Source organism: Triticum dicoccoides, chromosome 2A, assembly GCF_002162155.2.
Source record: "Triticum dicoccoides isolate Atlit2015 ecotype Zavitan chromosome 2A, WEW_v2.0, whole genome shotgun sequence".
Classification (NCBI taxonomy): domain Eukaryota; kingdom Viridiplantae; phylum Streptophyta; class Magnoliopsida; order Poales; family Poaceae; genus Triticum; species Triticum dicoccoides.
Genome location: NC_041382.1, coordinates 147,581,631 through 147,587,082, shown reverse-complemented (window position 1 = coordinate 147,587,082; position 5,452 = coordinate 147,581,631).

Here is a 5,452-nt window from a genome sequence, read left to right as displayed (position 1 = left end):
TGGTGCAGGAGGACGGGTGATGGAGGCCTTTTTTGGGCCGACCCTTTGGGTCTCGGCGCCGGGGCTGTCCAGGGGTGTGTAAAGGAGAGACCTTTTCACTTGTATCTTTGGTTGAGGTAGCGACGGGTCTCGGGTGCGGTGGTGTCAAGGTCTTGGATGCCGGGGCGACGGCCTGATGGTGGTAGCGCGGTGCTCATGGGCAAAGCCCGTGGCTTGGTGCTGCCCGGTGACCATGGTCGTGTGGGCGGCATGGTGGCAGGGGTGTGGCGTTCGGTGGCGGTGAGTGTTTGCTGGGGTGAAAACATGTTCTATCTTCGGACGGACCGGCGGCGGCGTAGCGCGTTACCTTCTTGAAGGCGTCGTCGCGGCTCTCACCGGTCATCGTGTCGCTCCAGGGGAAACTCTGACCCACGGGTCAGGCGGTGGCGGCGCGCTAGCGTCGTAACCTTCTTGGAGGCGCCGTCTTGGAGCTTACGGTTCGTCATATGCGGCTTCATCTCTTTGCGGTGGCGTGTTCACGTTGAAGGTCCCCGATTGCTCTTGTAGTGTTAGGGGTGGTGTTGCTGCGCTCAGCTCCTATGTATCCCGCCTTGGGTGTGTGCGTGTGTTGTCGTGGGATGTGTTTGTACTTGAGCTGTGATTGATATATAAAACGGGGCAAAAGCCTTTTTTGTAAGGACAAGCTGTTGAGATAAACAGTCATCTGTGACGAAGTACATTTGACTTTTTCAAGAGTTGAAGGTGACCAATCCATGACGCCTTCCTTTTCCTGTTGGCATGACCATTCCGGAAAGTCATTTTTTTAGGTTAGGTCATGTATCGATAGATCTGAGGTTATCCAATTTTTTCCGAGATACGTGAAATTGTATGGCCCATCTAGATTTATATCACTAGTATATTTCTTGTATCTCTATTTGTAGTCAAATCAAATTCAATGGCGGCATAATGAACCCTAAAATACACCTTTTGTTAGGGACGGTATGCATGCAAGACTCTCTTCTTACTCTACCTGTAGAACAAATCTATAGACTTTATTTCCTCTTAGACGATTTAAATCAACCATATCTTTGAAACTATAGACTCGTTTTTGAAACTTATTATATATTTGGACTCCTGGCGCCAAGAACTTTCTAGACCAATATTTGATATATTTCAAACACATTTAATTTTCGACGTTTCCCATTTTCATATGTGAAATACACCCATTTTACTAGAAAAATCCGAAAATAACCTTTTTCACTAGAAATATTTGACAATAACATTTTTCAAATAAACGTATTAAACCCAAATATGAAACTCAAATGTCAACTTGTGAAACTAATTATTTGGAATTGTGTAACATTTTTATCTCAAAAGAGTAAAATAATTTATTTCATAATTGTGCAATTGAAATAGATGCGATTTTTATGAAAGAAGCCAGTGAAAACTAAAATACACCTACTGAAAGTGAAAAAAATGTGAAACTAAAATCTCAACTTGTGAAATTGAAAATTATGAAATGTGAAACAATGTACTTCAAAACAACAAAATATGCTTTTTCAATATTGTGAAATTGAAATAGATGTAGTTTTGTGAAACAAGCTAGTGCAAAGTGAAATCTAGGTTTTGAAAGTGAAAAAAATGTGAAACTTAAAGTCAACTTGTGAAATTGAAAATTTTGAAATGTGTAACGGTTTATTTTAGAAGAGAAATATGCTTTTTCAATAATGTGAGATGTGATTTTGGGAAACAAACCAGTGTAAAGTGAAATATAGGTTTTGAAAGTAAAAAAACAACATAAAATTGAAATGTCAACTTGTGAAACTGATTATTTGAAAATGTGTAACATTTTTTAAAAAGTGAAATATGTTATTTGAAAACTGTGGAACGGAAATATATGTGATTTTTGTGAAATGCGGCTTTTGAAAATGACAATAATATGAAACTGAAATGTCAACTTGTGAAACTGATTATTTGAAAATGTGTAACTGTTTATTTCAAATGAGTGAGACGTGTTATTTTAAAAATATGAAATTGAGATAGATGTGATTTTTGTGAAACAAGGAAGTGAAAAGTGAAATGTGAGTTTAAAAAATGAAAATACTATGTAACTGAAATGTTAACTTATGAAAATGATTATTTAAAAATGTGTAATAGTTTATTTCAAAAGTGAGAAATATGTTATTCCAAAAATGTGGAATTGAAATAGATATCATTTCTTTCTTCTGAAACAAGCATATGAAAAGTGAAATATGGGTTCTGAAAATGAAAACAATATGAAACCGAAATGTCACCTTGGTTTGAGAAGAGTGAAATAATTTTTTTCAAAAATGTGATATTGTAATAGATATGATTTATGTGAAATATGTTTCATAAATTTTAAACCGATTAAAAATTTATGCAAAATCGGTCTTGTTTTAAAGGTCTTAACAGGAGTTCAAATATATAAAAAGTTTTGGAAGTGGAATTTTGGTTTATGAGATATGAATGATTTAAGGTACTAAATGTGAAATAAATGGATGCATTAGTTTGGAAGAGAGAAGAGAGAGAATAGCAACACATGCATGCAAACTCTGTATCATCTGACTAAAAGTTGACACTGGTGGGACCTCGCATACCGTATTGACAGGTTTCATAGCTGTGTATTCTCAAAGCAAATGACTAGCTTTTTCATATGTGCAGAAGGCCTCACTTCTTGATGAATCATTATGGTGGTGCACTGGTTGATAGAGGAATTAGGGTGAGTGTACATTCACCTTGGGTTAATCATCTGCTCTTTGCGGACGACAGTTTGATGTTCATGAATGCAAATGTACAAAGCGCACATAGATTGAATGAAATTCTCCAGTTATATGCTGCATGCTCCGGCCAAGCAGTTAACAGGGAGAAGAGTGCCATTTATTTCAGTCCAAATGCTTCAGATCAATTGAGGACAGAAATTAAACAAGTACTTGGTATTTTTATGGAAGCTTTTACCGAACGCTACCTGGGTCTCCCAACTGCCGTGGGAAGGATTACAAGTGGTAGCTTTGATCACATTGGTGAAAGGTGTCGAGGTAAAATGCAAGCACTACTAGGAAAAGGCCTACTAATGGCGCACCAGTTTTGCCTACTAATGGCGCATCACTGGTGCGCCATTAGTATCACGCCACTAGTATTTATTACTAATGACGCACCACTGGTGCGCCATTAGTATATAACACCATGCGCCATTAGTATGCCTCCCAGGGGCCATATTTAACTATGTGCTTTGGTACACTAATGACGCACTGCGGATGGATGCGCCATTAATATACTTGGCATACTAATGGCGCACTCTTTGGTGATGCGTCATTAGTATACTTTAGCATACTAATGGCGCACTCTGTAGTGATGCGCCATTAGTATGAATATTAGATTTTTTTTACTTTTCTGATTTTTACACAGGTTACAAAATATTTTATTTGGCAGAATATAGATAGTAGCACACAGCAACAGCAGATTCATCGAATACAATAGAAGATTAGTCTCCGAATACAATTCATCATATTAGTCTCCGAATTCAAAAGACCGAACAAAGATAAAACATTACAAGTCTTGAGACCGCGAGTATCGAGTTTGTCTTCACATTACAAGTCGATATCGATCATCTAAACTACCATCACATAGAAGAGAGCTGCGGTCATCACGATGAGCATCATCGCGATGAAACTGGTCTTCATCCGGTTCCTCCAACGCTCCCTCCTCTCTCCCGCTAGATAGCGGGTGTATCTAGATTCCGCCTCCGCCCTAGTGGTGTATCCTTTGTAACTGTTACCGCTGAAACGGTGAACCTGTCTCCGACACTCCTCCCAGTCGTCGTAGACTCCGGGAACCTTACCCTTGTACACGACATACGACGGCATCTCTATGCACAAGCCAAACAACAGACAATACATACATAAGCAATATATAAGTATGCAACAAAAGGATCGGAAGAGAAAAGCAAGACATTAATAGCACGATTCATGGTCCTACTAATAAATAGCATCGATTACATCTAAGTTGAACGACTGTCCAAACCAAAGAGACATACAATTCATTAAAGTTTAATTACAACATGAGCCAATCAATGTTTCAGAACTACACATCACTACTTTCGACTCGACTCATGGACAGAAGCATGGATGAAGCCGCCGTCTGTCGTGATGGTCATGAAATCGCGGGCGTTGTCAGCCTGCATTTGTAGCATTCCGTCTATCTCAATGTTGGACGGTTGATATTTGAGGAAGAACTACCCCGAGGTATGAAGGACATCTTGATGGATGATGTCCGCAAACTCTGACTGGATGCGAAAGAATTCTTGTCTGATGTCCGCGTCCTGGATTGCCGACAAGCTCGCGGCCCAATCTTTGAGATTATTTGGTAGCAGAAGGTGATGATGGTCCCTTATGATCGCCCGCATGTGATGGAGGGCGTAGTAGGCATCCTTCTGACCGCCAGGCGGCTGTTTGACGCAGCAGAACATCGTATTGTGGGCGAACATGTGCTTGCCGTACTTACGAACTGCCCTGGGGAAGGTGCCTCCAGATTTGGCGTAGCCGGGGAGAACATCATCAAGAACTTTCTTGATATTTGTGTAGTCTATCTTGGAGTTACGGTTCGGGTCGAAATACGTGGCCATGGAATATTTCGGGCTTAAGAGGATGAGTGTGCAATGTGTGTCACTGCACAGAACACGGAATGTTAGAAAAAAAATAACGATCGAAATCTAAGAAATCATATGTTACGGGGCGGTTAAGGGATGACTTACTTGGGAAAGTAAGCCACAAGGAAGTTATCCTTATCTGGGTTTGCCAAAATGACGTCTTCGAGGTGTGAACTCGCGACTTGGCGGTCCCCAGCGCTGCTCAAGAGCTTGGCACGCATGTAGAAGGGGTCGGCGATCACGATGTCCGGGGTCTTGTCTCTAATGATCCGCATCTCCATACTCAGCAAAAACAGCCGAACGAAGGTGTAGTGCAGCGGATGAAGGTTGAACATAGCAAAGATGTCATCAAACCGCAGGACGATCGTACCCCCGATGGCGCCATCCACAAAGCCCTTGCCCTCTGGCACCTTGGCCACGAAAACCGGGTATGCCACATCATTCTCTCTGAGATGCCGCTTCTCCAAAAAAAGAACACTGTCGTGCAGACTCCGCATAGCACCGGTTGCAGCATTGAGCATATTTGTCAGTAGCATCGCCCTACCCGCCACATGCACCCTCCTCGAGATATCCTTAGGTGAAGGTGGCCCTTCCTGAGCACAGATCGTACTCGGTGCCGGCTGGCTCGCACCGGCGGCCTTTTTAGTCTGCCGTTTCCGGCCCTTCTTCCTGATCTGCTGTAATGGGACCGAGTTCTGCTCACAGACCGCCTTCTTGAGTGTGTTGGGGCTGATAATATTTGGCACCTCCGCTATCTGAGGCTCGGTGAAGGCGGCAGCTGGAGGCGTCTCCTGAGAACTGAACGCC